The sequence below is a fragment of the Scyliorhinus torazame genome, chromosome 17, assembly GCF_047496885.1.
Source record: "Scyliorhinus torazame isolate Kashiwa2021f chromosome 17, sScyTor2.1, whole genome shotgun sequence".
Taxonomy (NCBI): Eukaryota; Metazoa; Chordata; class Chondrichthyes; order Carcharhiniformes; family Scyliorhinidae; genus Scyliorhinus; species Scyliorhinus torazame.
This window is the reverse complement of record NC_092723.1, coordinates 20,282,550-20,299,368: the sequence shown is the minus strand read 5'-3', so window position 1 is coordinate 20,299,368 and position 16,819 is coordinate 20,282,550. Positions and strand designations below refer to the sequence as shown.

General features: G+C 47.4%; 1 long non-coding RNA gene and 1 other non-coding gene across 2 annotated transcripts; both read left to right on the top strand.

Moving 5' to 3' along the window:
* The first annotated feature begins 2,122 nt into the window (after positions 1 to 2,122).
* Positions 2,123 to 11,895, top strand: LOC140393512 (uncharacterized). The gene is made up of 3 exons (XR_011935636.1): positions 2,123 to 2,192; positions 9,124 to 9,184; positions 11,770 to 11,895. It is a non-coding gene; the product is annotated as an uncharacterized lncRNA (long non-coding RNA).
* Positions 8,665 to 8,850, top strand: LOC140394640 (U2 spliceosomal RNA). The gene has a single exon (XR_011935941.1). It is a non-coding gene; the product is annotated as a U2 spliceosomal RNA (small nuclear RNA).
* Positions 11,896 to 16,819: the final 4,924 nt, after the last annotated feature.

Genomic DNA, 16,819 nt, shown 5'->3' with positions numbered 1-16,819 from the left:
GAGCTTGAGGAGGACTGTCTCATATTTAGATTTGTCCTCGCCTTCCGTGAACACCAGGGAGTTGTAGACATGGATGGCGTGCTGACCTGCGTTGGTGAGGAGGATGGCGATCTTTCTTTTGTCCGAGGCGCTCTCTTTTTCGTTGGCTTCCAAAAAGAGTTCGAAACGCCGTTTGAACAACGTCCAATTTACGCCAAGGTTCCCAGCGACTTGCAACGGCTGCGGTGTGTTGACGGTGTCCATGGCGCAGGATGGCAGATTTGTGGGTAGGTATTAATTCACTTCTGGTACCATGAAGTGGTGGGTACTCTGAGACACAGACGAACCAACACGGTTGCGAATGGTACAACGCAGTTTTATTTCATTTAACTATTGACATAGTAAACTCTGGTACTCAGCACGTGGTGACTGTCTGAGTGGCTGGCAATGAGGTCTGTGCCCTGAGCCGTCTCTTGCTGGACTGCTCAGGAAGTGTCGTGTTCCTTGTTTTGTACTGTGTATGCTCTTGTCTGTGATTGGCTGTCATGTTGTGTGTGCTAATTGGTCCGTTGATCTGTCCATCATTATGTATGTATGTATGTGCTGTGATGTTCACTTGAATATCATGACAAGAGGGAAACTCGGTGACTGGAACTAATTTTAAGACAAGTAAGTCACAGCAAATTACTGTTCTAACACTAAGAAAATGCTTATTCAGCAAGATAATTTAAGCAAGGGAAGTTTGGAGATCCTTAGCACAGATAATTGAAACCTCCGGCTAGGGAGAGACAGTTCAAATTGCCCAGAAAGGTCCAAAGCAATGAATCTATCCTAGCGTTGGTCAAACGTCTGGATCCCACATTGCCAGCAGAGCAGTCAGAGGAAAAGCTCAATCATGATTCCGAATCCCTGCCCGCTCCAGTTCCCCAGTGTTGAGTTAGAGAAGCTTAACTTATAGCTAGAGGACACGATTTGACAGCCGCGTTGCACCTGGCGCCGATCAGTGCATGCAGGTCAGATCTCAGGGGAGGCCTAAATTGGGGAACCCGCCGGGCGCCGATCGGTTTGCGATCTAACCGGCCCGCTCCCATTGTGCAGGTTCCAGATCCCGCCTGGACGTGGCGAACAAAGAACATACAGTGCAGAAGGAGGTCATTCGGCCCATCGAACCTGCACCGACCCACTTAAGCCCTCTCTTCCACCCTATTCCCGTAACCCAATAACCCCTCATAACCTTTTTGGTCACTAAGGGTAATTTAGGCCAATCCACCTAACCTGCACATCTTTGGACTGTGGGAGGAAACCGGAGCACCTGGAGGAAACCCACGCCAACACGGGGAGAACGTGCAGACTCCGCACATACAGTGACCCAGCGGGGAATCGACCCTGGGACCCTGGCGCTGTGAAGGCACAGTGCTACCGTTCTGCCCAAGAAACCAATTAACACCAATTAAGGGCAATCTACATCTGATCAACGAGATGGACAACCCTATCTAATGGTTTCCCAGGATCTAACCGGCTCCTGAGCGGAAGGTCACGTAAGCGTCCTGTAACACATCTATTTAAGACCCGAAAGATAGTGCAATAGCTACGTGTTTGGGTTTTTTTGTGTGAAAATGAGCTGATATAACTTTGTATTGGTACCACGTCTTGGTATTGGTATTACGTCTCCTTGTTGTTTAATGGTTAGTGCGACATGTGAAATGTTACGTAGTTGATTTTCAAATCTTTGTTACTGTCGAACATTTAATAACCAAAGTACTCTCAAGTGGTGTTGCAGGTTGTGTTTCCTGCTGTTTGTGCCCGGAGGCTGCTGTTGTTGTTTTGTTCTTTTTCTGTAGCCTGGAGTAAGGAAGTGGAGGATGTGAGATGGCCTGCTGCCTGGGCTGGAGAGGGGGAAGGGGAGCTCTTGTCCCCTTCAGGTGTGCTTTGAGTCAGTGTGATTTTTCACTGCTGAGGCGAGGGGGGCAGATTGATCCGAGTGGGCAGCACGGTAGCACAAGTGGATAGCAGTGTGGCTTCACAGCGCCAGGGTCCCAGGTTCGATTTGTTTTACTGCACTTTGAATGTCAGTGGAACATGTGGATACCGAGGTTTTGTTTCGACGAACATGGCCCATATAAGGCTTGCATAATGGTGGTTCATGGACAGAGCCTGATCCGTAACATGACCGAACAACAAGGATCCTCCATTTCATTGAGGACCTGCAAGCGGTGAGATAGTGTGTTTTGCTTTCTTTGTACAAATGAATTGTAGTTTTGTGTTTGTACCGATATTCTGTAGCGAAAAGGCGTGTGTGTGTTTGTGTGTATATGTGTGTGTGTGTGGCACGGTGCCATTTCCTGGATGATTAATGCTTAGTGTGATATATGGGCTCTTATGTAATCGGTTTACATTTCTTTGTACAGAAGTACTGTTGATCGTTTAATTAAAAAAATACTCTCAAATGCATTCTCATGCTTACGCGAGCCATGTCTCAGACGAGTTTCATTGCCAAGTAATCCAATCAAATGGTGAGGCCTGGACACTTTGCCTGCACCATGGGGGCATCAGCAGCAGAGACAGCAGCCAACAATCAAACAGGCTCGAGCTGGGCTTCAGCACTGGATCTACCCTCGCGGCCAGAGGGTGGGTGTGTGGATCAAGGGAGGGTACCTGAGCTCAGTCCCCCTAATGTTCCCGGCAGAGGTCGGGGGTCCGGAGTCTGGGGTCCAGAGTCTGGGGCCAGGGGTCGGGGTCTCGGCATCCCTGCTCTGGCCAGGGTTGCGTGTGCAGGGCGGGATCTGCCAGCACAAGAGGATCGCTGGGTGGCACCCTGAGAGAAGGCGGGACGTGTAAGGGTGGGGTGGCTTTGGGGATTTGAGGGGTCTGCGGCAGTAGCCCTAACTGATTGCCGGTCTCGCCTCCTTTCCAATTCCTTACAGGTATAATAATATGGATGATATTGGCGACCCCGCTGTTGGCAGACGCCAGTGAAGGTGGCAGCGCCGTCAATGCAGGCTCGATTTAACGGCTTCTTCTGTTAAATCGCACCCAGAGTATCAGGAGAGGGAAAGGGAAATAGAACGGGGATTCTAGCTCTGAAAACTGTAGATGGAGCTAGCAACTCAAAGGGAGAGGGAGGCCAGACAATTGGAAGCGGCTGGGGAAAATCTCTCTCTATCCAGTAACACCCCTTATCCCCCTGCCCCGTGACCACTCTCTGAGACCCCCAAGTATATGAGATTCCTTCCCACATTTGGAGAGGGATGTGGACTCATTTCTTTCCACTTTTGAGATGAAAGCAGGACCCCTGAGATCTGGATATTTTTTTATTCAAGGGCAATTGGCTAGGAGAGCCCAAGAGGTCTACTCCATGCTGCCACCTGAGGGGTCCCTAGATAATGAGCAGACTAGCACTGCTATTCTAACTGCCTGAGGGTTAGTCCCAGAGGCAATACCGCCAGCAATCCAACACAAACCTACATCGAGTGTGAACGGCTGAAACAAATTGCGTTCGACCGATGGATAAGATACCAGAGGATAATTCCCAGAGGTCAGTGTGTTCTCATGGCACAATATAGGCCATTCCAGACAGGAATGCTGGCACATGCGAGACAAGCCAGTTGGTCTGGTGGGGCTTCACACGAGGTTCCCCCAATGAATGCCCCATTGGGCACTGCTGCAGAATCTCTCATTACTAAAACCTACCCTTTGGAGGGGACAGCACCATGTGTGCCCGAGCTGGACAAACCCCAGGAATCTTCCGGAGTTTTGTCCGGTCAGGGATCGTGTCCCCCCTACCCGTCTGGAAATATGGAAATTTGAGCATGTCCGTGGTATTGGTCCGGGACATCCTGGTAACCCAGTCCTCAATGTTAGAGGGAAACCTAATCCAACACCCCACCCGGCCCCCACTCCCCCACTGTCCCCACCCCCGATGAATCCTCCCAAAGGCCAAAGCCCTGATCAGTGGAGTGGGTGGGGGATCTGTGTTTTCAGCCCTCCACAAGGTCCGCCTAGAGTGTGAACTTGTTTCTGGCCCTGCCACGGTGGGAATTGTCCCAGAACTACCAGTAGCAAGAATCAATTCACTTCTTGGGAATGATTTGCTTGGCAACCGGCTGTCAGCCAGCGAAAGACATCAAGCAGCAGACATTGACCAAAGGGCAGGAAGCTGGAGAAGGCCAAGGGGCCCAAAGGGGTGGGACAGCCCGCACAGAGCTCGGGTGAGAGCTGCTGCAAGGTGGCAAGGCCCAAACCAGGCTGGTAAAATTAATCTGGGTCAAGAGAAGACCCCTGGAATCTGTTGTAGGTTATCCAAACATCCCCAGTTAAAGAGATGTCCTCAAGCTGGAAAAGAAATAGTGGGGGAAATGCCCCACCTAGTCAAAGAGCCAGAAAGCAAACCAAGTATTAAGTCCGGAAAGGAAAAGGTTAAGGATTTGCCTGAACTGGGGCTAGTGGAATCCTTCTTTCCAGCTTGAAGTAGGGGCACAGGAAGTCCCCAGACACAGCCTGCAAATTTAAATAAAGAAAGGAGCCTGTACCCCTGCTGGAGAAGCCAGGGTCCGGCTGTCTGAAACCTTCTTTACACTTTTGGGAGAGGGATGCCTGGAAAATCTCCAAAAGCACACTCTGTTGGTGAGGAAACCACGTTGCCCAGATTTAAATCAAAAGGGGCCTGTACCCCTGCTGAGTGAGCAGGAGACCTGGCTACCCAAACCCACCTTTCCCAATTTGGAGGGAGACACAAGGGGCGGGATTTTCCGTCCCGCCAGCACCGTTTTCCGGCACGGCGCGCCCCCGATTACAACAGGATCCTCCATTCCGGCAGCCGGACAATGGGAGTTCCGTCGGGAAACCCACGGGCGTGTGTGCACTGCTGGCGAAGCGGAGGATCCTGCCAACGGAGAATCCCGCAGAAGGAATTTCCAAATACCCCCAGAGCCGGTGCGGAAACTGCCTCCACTGTAATGATATGCGTAAGCAATTCTGTATGTTAATGTGTTAGACCTCCAACCAGCAGGTGGCAGTAGAACTACACCACGTGACACTGCAACCTCGGGGAGTCTGAGTGAGGAGTCATCGTGGATAGTCGTGTTTTGTATTAGCTCTCGTATTCTAGTTGTTAACAGTTTCCAGTTCATTAGTAGTATTAGTATTGTTTTCTACCCACGTTATTGTGATTTAATAAATCTTAACTAGTCACGAAATAGACGATCTTTGGCGAACTGACCCAATCATTGCAATGCACTAGAACGTAACACCTCCCCCAGTTGCAAAATAACCAGGGGAAGTAGCTGGGGTTGCCCCTCCACTAGAGAGTAGTGGTGTTCCAGAGGACAGGGAACAGGTTCGAGAACATCCCTCCAAAGCCAAAGGCCTTGGCCAGGAAGTCAGTGATTGATTTAGCTGATCACTTCGTGGCAGGTTGAAATGTGGAGCCGAAAAGTTCCCAAATTAGCCTGGAAGGTTACCCAGTTGATAAGCCGCCCAGATGTATGGCAAGAGCTAACCATCCCCCAGAGGGCAGAAGCGTCCCAAAAGACACAGAATCCATCAACCAACTCACCAGCAGAGGGAGCCCAACCAGATTGGACCTCTTGTGTACACCACCAGGCTACTTCTCTGTCATCACAAATGGTATAGATCCAGGAGAGGCCCCAGCCAGAAGGCCGCCTTCCTGTCATCGCAGCCCAGAAAGGCTGGCCCAAGTTCATGGGATGGTTCTGGAGAGGGGTGGTGTAGGCTTATAAAGCAAAAAGATATGGCAGTATTGCAAGGGAATCAATTTAGGTAATGATTCCCAGAGTGTGACAGGAAGGGACAGATTGTACAAACATTAAGAAAAAACAGCAACTAGGGTGAAAGGGGGAAGAAATGGTAACAAGGCAAAATTAACGGTTCTTACTTAAATGCACATATTATTTGGCACAAAAGAATTGAATAGTGGCACAAATTGAGATGAATGGGTATGATCATATGACCATTACAGAGACGTGGTTACAAGGCGATCAAAACTGGATTCTGCATTGACTGCTGGAAAGTTAAAGCAGTGACACGGGCTGAAACCTACCCGATAACCCAGCTGGATAACTGCATAGATAGGTTAGGTAATGACCCATAACACAAAAGATATATTTGCCCAAGGGATACTGGCAGGTTCCCTTGATGGTCTGCGGAAACAAAATCTCCGCCCTCGTAACTCCAGGTGGGAGTTACCAGTGTCCGGTTTTGCCCCTATGGACTCCAAAATGCACCGGCTACATTCCAAAGGCTGATGAACCAGGTAGCCAGGTAGTGGCAGGCTTATCCAATTGCATAGAGTACCTGGACGACCTCCTAGTGTACAGTGACATAGAACAACCGGAAGCCCTTTTCCAGAGAGTACCGTCAGCTGACCTAGTGGTCAATCTCACAAAGAGCGAGTTCACCAAGGCTAAAGTGACCTATCTGGGGGCACGCACTGGTACAAGGACAGATATCACCCAGGGCTGCAAAGGTACAAGCCATACCCCAGTTCCCCATTCCAACCATGAAACGGGAAACAATGAGGTTTTGGGGGGGTTGTGTGGGATCTACCACAAATGCATCCCAAACGTTAGCACAGTTGCTCCCCGCTAACAGACATAATACAGAAAAAAGTGAAGGTACTATGGACTGAGAGATTCCAGAAAGCTTTTGAAAAACTGAGGACCACTTTAATAGGCAGATTAACACGCTGCCAAACAACTATTCGGGTAGGTTGGGGGCCTCAGCAGGGAACGTACAGCTGGGGTCGCTCTTAGTCCCATTTTCTGCAAATGAGGATCTCCACTCGCCGGAACTCTCGCCCCCTTGATGCAACCCCTGAATCTCCCCAAGCCCCAACTCACCTATAAAGAGGTCCTCATCTCCCCCCTACACCCGCGCAGGGTACCTCGGGGCCGATCCCTGTCACACACAAAATGCCAGTTTGGCACCTTGCCAGTTCCAGCCTGGCACCTTGGCAGAGACCCTGTCATCTGGCAGTGCCACCTAGGCATCTTGGCAGTTACAGGTTGGCACCCAGGTGGCACTGCTAGGGGGCCAGGCTGGCAGTACCAGGGTGCCCAGGTGGCACCAGCAGTGACAGGACGGCGTGAGTGCGAGCAAAGTAGGTACGAGTATCCAGAAGCCTCAGCCTTATCAATTGCCCAACAGGTATGAGGTTCTAGCAGTGTGTATGGATGAAAGCAAAGGCTCCAGGGTGGATGAATAAATTGCCCATGGCACCATGATCCAGGAAGACATTTAACAGGAGGGAGTTATTAAGAATGTAGCAGTGATAGGGGACAGTACGGTAAGGGGAATAGTTCTCTGTCGCTGGGAGCATGAGTCCAGGTGGCTGTGTTACCTGCCTCGTGCCAGGCTTTGGGACATCTGCTCTGGGCCGATGAAGAACCTAACAGTGGGAGGGGAGGATTCAGTTGACACTGTGCACTTTTGTATCAGTAACATAGGTAGGACTAGTAAAGAGGTTCTGCTTAGGGAGTATGAGCAGCTAGTGGGTAAAATAAAAAGCAGAAACTCACAGATAATGATCTCCGGACTATTACCTGAGCCACGAGCAAATTGGCATCGGGCAAATAAGATTGGAGAGTTGAATGCGTGGCATTAGCACCAGATTGGAAACTAGGAGTTGCAAACAGCTGCCTTTGTTCATAGCTGGCTGGGACAGGCATCTCATCTGCGAGACCATTGTGTTGGCTTGGTCTAATGTTGTTGCGATGCAACGTGTGTTACATTCGAGGAGATGTGAGGTGTTGGCCTTTGTACACTTTCAAATTTCTCAGAAAATTCCAGAAGCTACCATGTGATTAGCTGGGGCCATTTTATCAGCCTAGCAATTATCCATTTTGAAACACAGAGAAAAAAAGATAATTTTATAAAATAGCCACTCTGACACTGTTTGGCTCAGAGCAGGCGTCGCAAACCCTGGCACCTTGTATTAGGAAGGTAACACAGCCATCTGGACTCATGCTCCCAGCGACAGAGAACTATTCCCCTTACCGTACTGTCCCCTATCACTGCTACATTCTTAATAACTTCCTCCTGTTAAATGTCTTCCTGGATCATGGTGCCATGGGCAGGTCACACATCCACCCTGGAGCACCTGCTTTAATCCATACAAGCTACAAGAACCTCATACCTGTTGGGCAATTGCAAAGGCTGAGGCTTCTGGATTCTCGCACCTGCCTTGCTCGCACCCACGCCGTCCTGTTTCTGGCCACGGAACAAATCAGACAATCCTATCGTAAGGGTTGCGTTCGCCTCCTGGAACAAAGTGTCCAGGTAACATTCTCCCTCCCTGATGCATTGCAACGCCTGCAGCTCGGCATCCAGCTCAAAGAAACTCTTTCAGTTGCAGACACTTACTACAGGTGTGTGTTTGACTTGGGTCAGACAGGTGTCCACGAGCTGTCGCATTCTGTAGCCGCCACACTTCACCTGCCCTGCCACCTTGATAGAGTTTTAATTAATTCATTACCCAATGATTAAATTCAGATTAATGTCTAGTTCTGCATGTGCTTACATTCTTATTCTTTCAATAAATGTTCTACATATCGTGATTGAAATTGAGGAGTTTAGATAAGGTAAGTAGGCAATATCAGCTAGTCCATTGGACAGGAAGACAAATATGTAGATATCCTAGAACATTATTTGATCATACATGGGAGGAAGATTGCTTCTCAGCCTTTTGGCTAAGATCAAGTGTAGTAGCCTTTTGGCTCAGATCTGGTATGTCTCTCTTGTGGGGACCATGAATTGGATTCAATTTGAATTGGTTTTTGGAGCAGGCAAGGAGCTGGATTAGGGGTCCGCCTCTGTCCACACACTGAGCCCTGGCTTGGTAACTCAGAAAAAGTTTTTAAAAAACACATGTAAGGAAGATGAAAAATGTCCAATATTCTTTGTCAGGAGCTTTAAGCATTTGTTGGAGTCATTGATTGCTTATATTCCCTTGAGTTTAAATGGTGGATTGAATCAAGGTGCTTAAAAGGATAAATGACTAAGGGTGGTTTGGATTTGTGGATACAGTTCAGTAGACTGGTGAAGCAAACATCAGTGCCTGGAGGTGACGATATTGGAAGCATCGATTTCTTTCGGCTAATCCCCCCTCTGTGTGTTTTGTATTTCCAGGGAGTGGATCAGCTGGACAATAACAAGCTAAACAATCCGAAAAAGGAAGACATTTCAATGGGTATTTGTGGTCAACTGTTATATTCTGAGCCTCTGGAATACATTAAGGAAGAAAGAACTTGCATTTGACATCAATATGTCCTCAGGGCAATTCATGATGGATGAGAAATGTGACCTAATTGGCATCGGTCTTGATAATATTTTTAAGATGTGCTTCATTGTGTCATTGGCTTTGTGTACAGCGGCATTACATGTAGCTGCTCTTACTTTGTAGGTTGCTATTGTAACTGATTTGCACTCAATGCTGACCTCGCCCAATGTTCACACACGCACCAATTCAATCACAAGACAGTGATCAGGAGTGAGAACTCCATGGACTTTATATCACAGACACAAGGCATTTGGCTCAACTTTTCTATGCTGGTGTTTAATGCTCCACATTTAAAAAATAATAATTACTTTCTCGTAGTTACAAAGCCATGTGCAGAGTGGACAGGGCAAGCCCTTGATCCATCTCCGTGCTTGCTCCGAAAACCAATTCATATTCAAATTGAATCCAGTTTGTGGTTCCCACAAAAGTGGCAAACTGGATCCAAGCTGACAAGTACAGGCATTCCACCTGATCTCCAGCTTGTTCCTACAGCTCAGCCAAAAGAACAAGAAGCGATTTAATGCTGCACACAAGCCTGAATTGTCCCTCTTCATCCCGCCACGTCAGTATAGCCTTCTATTCCTGGGCTGGTTTATAGTATAGCCTTCTATTCCACGGGCTGGTTTAGCACAATGGGCTAGGACAGCTGGTTTGTAATGCAGAACAAGACCAGCAACGCGGGTTCAATTCCCGTTGCAGCCTCCCCAAACAGGCGCTGGAATGTGGCGACTAGAGGCTTTTCACAGTAACTTCATTGAAGCCTACTTGTGACAATAAGCGATTATTATTATTATTGTATTATTATAGCTTTAGAGAGGGTGCAGAAGAGATTTACCAGGATGTTGCCTGGTATGGAGGGTTTTAGCTATGAGGAGCGGTTGAATAAACTCGGTTTGTTCTCACTGGAACGACGGAGGTTGAGGGGAGACCTGATAGAGGTATACAAAATTATGAGGGGCATAGACAGAGTGGATAGTCAGAGGCTTTTCCCCAGGGTAGAGGGGTCAATTACTAGGGGGCATAGGTTTAAGGTGCGAGGGGCAAGGTTTAGAGTAGATGTACGAGGGAAGTTTTTTACACGGAGGGTAGTGGGTGCCTGGAACTCGCTGCCGGAGGAGGTGGTGGAAGCAGGGACGATAGTAACATTTAAGGGGCATCTTGACAAATACATGAATAGGATGGGAATAGAGGGATAGGGACCCAGGAAATGGAGAAGATTGTAGTTTAGTCGGGCAGCATGGTCGGCATGGGCTAGGAGGGCTGAAGGGCCTGTTCCTGTGCTGTATTTTTCTTTTTTCTTTGTTATTTGTTCTTTCTTCCTCGTGTTTGTCTAGCCTCCCCTTTTGCTGATTATAGTTCTGTACCCCGCTTGCGCTGATGTTGCTGCTGATTAACGTGGAACTAATTTGGGACGGCCTGGATTGGTGAAAGGTGCTCGATAAATGCTAGTACTTTCACCATTCCAAATTAAGGACTCCTAAAGAAAGCTTCAACTATACATAAGCCCTGTTTAGACCACTCTTGGAAGTATTGTGAACTGTTCTAGCTGAGCACCACTCCTCAGGAAGGATCAATTGGCTTACTGGAAGATTTACTGGAATATTACTTGTTCTCCAAGGGTTAAATTACAAGGAGAGATCACACAATTGGAATGCAGAAGTGTAAGGGTTGATTTGATCAAGGTTGACAAGATATTAAAAGGTACGGTAGATAGAAACTATTTCAATTGGTTGGGAAGTCTAGGACCAGGGGTCATGATTTAAAAATTACAGACAGACCTTTGAGGAGTGAAATCAGCAAACATGTCAGCACACGAAAGGTGATAGAAATTTGGAACTCTCTTCTGCTATTGGCAATTGATCCTAGATTAATTCTCAATATTAAATCTGGAATTGGTAATTGTTAGTCAACCAAAGGTATTGAGGGATCTGGCGCAAAGGTGGGTATATGGAGATAATTCACACATCAGCCGAATGGCTTGACTGGTTAGATGGGCAGAATGGCCTTCTCCCGTTCTCATGTTCCCATATCCAGTGAAGCAAAGAAAGCTAAGAGAAGAATTCACAGATTGTTTTAACTATGGAAAGTTTTTAAAAAGAATAGGGAGAAATTAGTTTGCCTTGTTGGGGCAATAGGGGCAAGGAGGCATTAATTCCACAAACTGAACAGGAAAGTTAGGAGAAATGTCTTTACACAGAGAGAGGGCTGTTGACGTATGAGTTGCTTTATTCAGAGAATGCTTGAGGTATAGTCTGCTACATCCCTCTAGTGAAAGTTAGACGATTATGTGAAGTGGAGGAAGGGATGAAGCAGAGCTGGAGAACTTTGGGTTGCACAAGCAAAGAGCTCACACACACATGATAGGCTAAATGATGTGACTGTTTGCTGGAAACGATCATTGTATTACAGTAATTTTCCATAAAAGCGAGTTTTACAAATGAAATATGGTAATTAGCCAAGAGTTAACATTCTTGCCAATTCCTTTTCTGTTGCAGGTCGGTCATCATCAAAAGTTCTACCGCCAACGACAACAACAACAACAACAATATCAACAACAACAACAATATCAACAACAACAATATCAACAACAACAACAACAACGACCCTCGCAACGTCAACTGAAACAGGTAGATTTTCCTTCATGGTTAAATGCAATAACGAATTAGGAATAGGTTTTTCCTAGTTCGAATTGAGAGCCATGTTTCATTAGCTTCTGCCTGACAGGACCACCATCGCAGCCGGCTAGGCTCCATTTCTAGGCCTCCGATGCCAGAGGCAGAATTCTCCCATATGGGGACTACATCCCATGGCAGGGATGGGAACTGGGAATGTTTTCCACAGTGGAGGCCAGCAGGAAAACAACGCCATATCTTCCGGCCGCGACCTCATTAATTATGGGTACCTGGGGTTTAGCGCCGTCTCCTGCGGTGGGGTGGGTATGATGGCATGGATCCTGCCATCATATCTGGGTGCCATACTGAAAGGGCGCCCAACAGCACTGACCCACTGGTGAAGGAAGAAGAGCACCCTCCTGAAAAAGAATATGGATCTCCCCAGGAGCACTCTGAGGCTGGAAGATTGACCTCATTGATGACTCTGAATCTGGAAGATGCGCCGCTAGATGCTCCCCCCCACTCATTGCTTTTGTGTTCCTGGGTCTAGGGTTGCTGGTGACCTCCATCCCGAACTCCGGGCACTGCCCCAGGCGTTGTTCCGGTAAGTCCCGACTTCTTCACGCCATTTTGTTCCATATACGTGCTCTGGACAGGCGTGTTTTCCCATTGGCCTTGTGAGGAATCTGGTGTGTGTGGAACATTCCGATCTGACTTTCATTGGCACCCAATTAGCGGGGTTCAAATCAGTCACATGCAAGCCTCAGCGGGCTTCCTGATCCGCCTTGCCGGACATCAGCGGAAGATTCCCTGAAAGATTGACGCTGGCTTTAAACCGATTTTTGGACACCTGCCAAATTCACCCCCCCCCTTCCCCCTTTTGCCCAGGTCTCCAACTCCAGACCTCTGTGTAGGTCCTGGGTATTCCAGTGTGATACATTCCGGGAGTGTGGCAGTCCGGGAGCCTAGATTCTTATTGTAGTGACCACTGGAAGACAAAAGAAAGAAGTCAAATATATAGATTGCAAAAAATAGATTATTTGCAGGACTGAAGTGGTTGATTTGCACTCCTGGGCATACATTTAGGTTCATGAGAACAGGGAGCCACATGTACCCCTGCCTCATTTCTCGGAGTTTCTGACCCATTGGGCAGAAGTGATGAATGGGAGGAAAGATAGTTCAGGCTTGTTAGCATTGGTGCAGAAAGAAGAAGTGTGGGCTAACACTTATTAACTAATCGTAAGTTAATGGTGAGGGGTGGAACGGGACATTGTGAGATACAGTTCGTTGTCTGAATGAAGTAGTTAAGCCCTTTTAAAATAAAGCAAGAAATTAAAAACAGAACATGTAACCTATACAAATCATAAATTAGGCGTCAGTTAGAGTATTTAGATCCAGTTTTGCGGAACCTACATTAGGAAGGATGTTAAGATCCCGGAGAGATTCATTTTAGTGTAACAAGGCTTCTGCTGAGGGAGTACGAGTAGCTAGGGGCTAAATTAAAATGCGGAACCTCAATAGTAACAATCTATTACCTGAGCCACAAGTGAGGGAATTGAGGGTTAAGGGGACAAGGTAGGAAAGTGGAGTTGAGGATTATCACATCAGATCAGTCATAATCTCAACTGAATGGCAGAGCAGACTCAATGGGCCGAATGGTCTACTTCTGCTCCTATGTTTTATGAGCAAAATGGAGTATGGTGACTAAGATTAGAGGGATGAATGCAAACTGGCGTGGGAGAAATGGGTTTCAATTCAGGGGGCACTGGCACCTGTACTGGGGAAAGAGGGAGCTGTACCATCAGGATGGCAGACACCTGAACTGTGCTGGGGCCAGTTAATGGTTCTGGCCAGCTGTATAACCAGGGTAATAGAGAGGGTTTTAAACTAATTGGTGGGGGCAAGGGATCAAGTTCAGGCAGATGTTCTTGGATAGAAGAGGGGCAGAAATGGTTGTTGGAGGTCCCTGGTTATAGATGTTTCAATAAGATTAGGGAGGGTGGTAAAAGAGGTGGGGGGGGGGGTGGCATTATTAATTAGAGATAGTATAACAGCTGCAGAAAGGCAGTTCGAGGAGTATCACCCTAATGAGGTAGTATGGGTTGAAGTCAGAAATAGGAAAGGAGCAGTCACCTTGTTAGGAGTTTTCTATAGGCCCCCCAATAGTAGCAGAGATGTGGAGGAACAGATTGGGAAACAGATTTTGGAAAGGTGCAGAAGTCATAGGGTAGTAGTCATGGGCGACTTTAACTTCCCAAATATTGAGTGGAAACTCTTTAGATCAAATAGTTTGGATGGGGTGGTGTTTGTGCAGTGTGTCCAGGAAGCTTTTCTAACGCAATATGTAGATTGTCCGACCAGAGGAGGGGCAATATTGGATTTAGTACTGGGTTATGAGCCAGGGCAAGTGATAGATTTGTTAGTGGGGGAGCATTTTGGAGATAGTGACCACAATTCTGTGACTTTCACTTTAGTAATGGAGAGGGATAGGTACGTGCAACAGGGCAAGGTTTACAATTGGGGGAAGGGTAAATACGATGTTGTCAGACAAGAATTGAAGTGCATAAGTTGGGAACATAGGCTGGCAGGGAAGGACACAAGTGAAATGTGGAACTTGTTCAAGGAACAGGTGCTACGTGTCCTTGATATGTATGTCCCTGTCAGGCAGGGAAGAGATGGTCGAGTGAGGGAACCATGGTTGACAAGAGAGGTTGAATGTCTTGTTAAGAGGAAAAAGGTGACTTATGTAAGGCTGAGGAAACAAGGTTCAGACAGGGCATTGGAGGGATACAAGATAGCCAGGAGGGAACTGAAGAAAGGGATTAGGAGAGCTAAGATAGGGCATGAACAATCTTTGGCGGGTAGGATCAAGGAAAACCCCAAGGCCTTTTACACATATGTGAGAAATATGAGAATGACTAGAGCGAGGGTAGGTCCGATCAAGGACAGTAGCGGGAGATTGTGTATTGAGTCTGAAGAGATAGGAGAGGTCTTGAACGAGTACTTTTCTTCTGTATTTACAAATGAGAGGTGCGATATTGTTGGAGAGGACAGTGTGAAACAGATTGGTAAGCTCGAGGAAATACTTGTTAGGAAGGAAGATGTGTTGGGCATTTTGAAAAACTTGAGGATAGACAAGTCCCCCGGGCCTGACGGGATATATCCAAGGATTCTATGGGAAGCAAGAGATGAAATTGCAGAGCCGTTGGCAATGATCTTTTCATCCTCACTGTCAACAGGGGTGGTACCAGGGGATTGGAGAGTGGCGAATGTCGTGCCCCTGTTCAAAAAAGGGACTAGGGATAACCCTGGGAATTACAGGCCAGTTAGTCTTACTTCGATGGTAGGCAAAGTAATGGAAAGGGTACTGAAGGATAGGATTTCCGAGCATCTGGAAAGACACTGCTTGATTCGGGATAGTCAGCACGGATTTGTGAGGGGTAGGTCTTGCCTTACAAATCTTATTGAATTCTTTGAGGAGGTGACCAAGCATGTGGATGAAGGTAAAGCAGTGGATGTAGTGTACATGGATTTTAGTAAGGCATTTGATAAAGTTCCCCATGGTAGGCTTATGCAGAAAGTAAGGAGGCATGGGATAGTGGGAAATTTGGCCAGTTGGATAACGAACTGGCTAACCGATAGAAGTCAGAGAGTGGTGGTGGATGGCAAATATTCAGCCTGGATCCCAGTTACCAGTGGCGTACCGCAGGGATCAGTTCTGGGTCCTCTGCTGTTTGTGATTTTCATTAATGACTTGGATGAGGGAGTTGAAGGGTGGGTCAGTAAATTTGCAGACGATACGAAGATTGGTGGAGTTGTGGATAGTAAGGAGGGCTGTTGTCGGCTGCAAAGAGACATAGATAGGATGCAGAGCTGGGCTGAGAAGTGGCAGATGGAGTTTAACCCTGAAAAGTGTGAGGTTGTCCATTTTGGAAGGACAAATATGAATGCGGAATACAGGGTTAACGGTAGAGTTCTTGGCAATGTGGAGGAGCAGAGAGATCTTGGGGTCTATGTTCATACATCTTTGAAAGTTGCCACTCAAGTGGATAGAGCTGTGAAGAAGGCCTATGGTGTGCTCGCGTTCATTAACAGAGGGATTGAATTTAAGAGCCGTGAGGTGATGATGCAGCTGTACAAAACTTTGGTAAGGCCACATTTGGAGTACTGTGTACAGTTCTGGTCGCCTCATTTTAGGAAGGATGTAGAAGCTTTGGAAAGGGTGCAAAGAAGATTTACCAGGATGTTGCCTGGAATGGAGAGTAGGTCTTACGAGGAAAGGTTGAGGGTGCTAGGCCTTTTCTCATTAGAACGGAGAAGGATGAGGGGCGACTTGATAGAGGTTTATAAGATGATCAGGGGAATAGATAGAGTAGACAGTCAGAGACTTTTTCCCCGGGTGGAACAAACCATTACAAGGGGACATAAATTTAAGGTGAAAGGTGGAAGATATAGGAGGGATATCAGAGGTAGGTTCTTTACCCAGAGAGTAGTGGGGGCATGGAATGCACTGCCTGTGGAAGTAGTTGAGTCGGAAACATTAGGGACCTTCAAGCAGCTATTGGATAGGTACATGGATTACGGTTAAATGATATAGTGTAGATTTATTTGTTCTCAAGGGCAGCACGGTAGCATTGTGGATAGCACAATTGCTTCACAGCTCCAGGGTCCCTGGTTCGATTCCGGCTTGGGTCACTGTCTGTGCGGAGTCTGCACGTCCTCCCCGTGTCTGCGTGGGTTTCCTCCGGGTGCTCCGGTTTCCTCCCACAATCCAAAGATGTGCGGGTTAGGTGAATTGGCCAATGATAAATTGCCCTTAATGTCCAAATTGCCCTTGGTGTTGGGTGAAGGTGTTGAGTTTGGGTAGGGTGCTCTTTCCAAGAGCCGGTGCAGACTCAAAGGGCCGAATGGCCTCCTTCTGCACTGTAAATTC